We start from the raw sequence: 2,951 nt of genomic DNA, 5'->3' as shown, positions 1-2,951 counted from the left end.
GCCTGCCACCATGGTCAACTAATTTTTATATTTTTAGTAGAAACGAGGTTTGGCCATGTTGGCCAGGCTGGTCTCGAACTCCTGACCTCAAGTGATCTACCTGCCTTGGCCTCCCAAAGTGCTGGCATTACAGGCATGGGCCACTGCTCCTGGCCTGCTTTTGTTTTTTTATCCAAGATTCAGAGGGTATGTGCAGTGGTTTCTTACATGGGTATATTGCATGATGCTGAGGTTTAGGCCTCTAAGGATCCCATCGCCCAAGCGGTGAACACAGGTAGTTTTTCAACCCTGGCCCCCATCCTATCTTCTGCATTTTTGAATCCCCAGCATCTACTGTTCCCATCTTTGTGTCTGTGTGTACCCAATGTTTAGCTCCCATTTATAAGTGAGAATGTGCAGTATTAGGTTTTCTGTTTCTGCATTAATTCACTTAGGATAATGGCCTCCAACTGCATCCATGTTGCTGGAAAGGACATACTTTTCATTCTTTTTTATGGCTGTATTATTTAATTTTTTAAATTATTAAACCAGAAGGAAAATAGAACAAACTTCTCTTGAGTGCTTACCATACCAGATAGGAACTTTCTCTAAGTTACCATTTTTTTGTGATAAAACCTTGCTGGGTAAACATTACCGTCCCCATTTTTAGAAGGAAAACTGAGACAGAGAGATTTTCCAGTTTCACTTAGTTATTGAGGTCAATGTTGGAATTCAAACCTAGGCCTATCCGACTCAAAACTCTATGCTCTTTCCCCAAAGCAATGCTGTCAGGCAGGAAACTAAAACTGCTTGTAAAAAAAAAAAAAAAAAAAAAAAATGTAGAAAGGGCTGGGTGCAGTGGCTCATGCCTATAATCCCAGCATTTTGGGAGGCCAAGGCAGGTGGATCACTTAAGGTCAGGAGTTCAAGACCAGCCTGGCCAACATGGCAAAACCCCGTCTCTACTCAAAATACAAAAATTAGCCAGGTATGGTAGTACATGTCTGTAATCCCAGGTACTGAAGAGGCTAAGGCAGGAGAATCCCTTGAACCCAGGAGGTGGAGGTTGCAGTGAGCCAAGAAGATCCCGCCACTGACCTCCATCCAGCCTGGGACAAAGAGTAAAACTCTGTCTCAAAAAATAAAAAATAAAAAATAAATATCATATATGACCTATATGAAGGAGGTTCTCTTCCATCTTCAATCTCCTTTCCATTCAATGAATGGCCTTCAGATCATCATACATAGGATATTTCCAGATCCTAATTTCTTGGGTATTTCTAACACTGTAATCCAGAATCCAGAAATCACAGTTTCCTAAATCACTATTTTGATGCTCAGCAAAGCAGCTTGGACTCAAGGTATACCAGTAGGTACTTTAGGTTTTATTAGATTGGGACATGCAGGAAGAAAAAGAACATAGAACTCACCATAGGTTTGAAAGGAGAAAAATTAACATGTCTAGGATGTCTAAGCATATGGAAACAATAGCCCTGCCAACCAAATTGATTGATTAATTGATTGGTTAAAAAGAGATGTGGTCTAACTGGGTGTGGTGGCTCACACCTGTAATCCCAGCACTTTGGGAGGCTGAGGAAGGTGGTTACCTTGAGCCTCAGGAGTTGGAGACAATCCAGGCCAACATGGCAAAACCCTATCTCTATTTAAAAAAACAAACAAAAAACCAAACATGGTCTCACTATGTTGCCCAGGTAGGTCTCAAACTCTTGGCCTCAAGCAATCCTTCCATCTTAGCTTCCCAAAGTAGTGGGATTACAGGTGTAAACCACCACACTTGACCAAAAGGCAATTTAGAAATGTTGTCATGCTAGTCTAAAATTCATACTGTATTCAACAAGATACCCGAGAAATAATAAAAGAAAATAGTAGTATTTACTTAAAACATTTCCCCTAAGATTCAACTAACATATTATTAAGAAAAAAAAAAAGAATAAAAATGTAATGTTTTAATCTTTAATTCAAATTTGTCTTGATGACAAAAATAGGACTTAAGACACCTCAGTAAGTTTCTAAATATTAGGTTCTTGGGTAAAGTGCATTTACTATCATAAATCAAGTATTACTCCTTAATTGAAGAGAAAAATGCAAGCCAATCTTATAAAAAGAGCCCAAGTCATAAAGATAAGCAATCAACCATAAAAGGTCAAGAATTTTTTATATAATAAGGTAGTGTTCACTTTCAGAGACCTATTCATCTTTACCCACAGACTAAATCATTAATTATATTTCAGATTTTTTTTTTTTTTTTTTTTTTTTTTTTGTGAGATGGAGTTTCACTCATGTTACCCAGGCTGGAGTGCAATGCCGCGATCTCGGCTCACCGCAACCTCCACCTCCTGGGTTCAGGCAATTCTCCTGCCTCAGCCTCCTGAGTAGCTGGGATTACAGGCACGCGCCACCATGCCCAGCTAATTTTTTGTATTTTTAGTAGAGACGGAGTTTCACCATGTTGACCAGGATGGTCTCGATCTCTTGACCTCGTGATCCACCCGCCTCGGCCTCCCAAAGTGCTGGGATTACAGGCTTGAGCCACCGCACCCGGCCCTATATTTCAGATTTTTAAAGTTTCAAAAATAAGCCAAAATGCAATGTGTTTATTTCAGTTATGGGCTCAAGGTTCCTAAGAAACAATTCATGACTAGGAAAAAAACTCCAGCATATCAAATAGAAATACGAATAGCTACCAGCATTCTAGGTTTATCCTAAGTTCAATAATGAGTCATCAATTATTAACCTCAAAAAACTTGTTTTAAAAGCAGATTAAGAATCACTATTGGTTACCTAGAGCTACATATATATATACACACACAAAGATACTGATACATAGTATCAGATTTGAAAATATTTTCAAATTTTCAAATCACTACGTGTTTTTTGGTTTTAAGAATATACCTATTACTTTTTCTATTTTATATATATATATATATATATATATATATATATATATATAT

Source organism: Sapajus apella, unplaced genomic scaffold (genome assembly GCF_009761245.1).
Source record: "Sapajus apella isolate SASKATOON/1434 unplaced genomic scaffold, GSC_monkey_1.0 scaffold55, whole genome shotgun sequence".
Classification (NCBI taxonomy): domain Eukaryota; kingdom Metazoa; phylum Chordata; class Mammalia; order Primates; family Cebidae; genus Sapajus; species Sapajus apella.
This window is presented reverse-complemented; position numbering follows the sequence as displayed.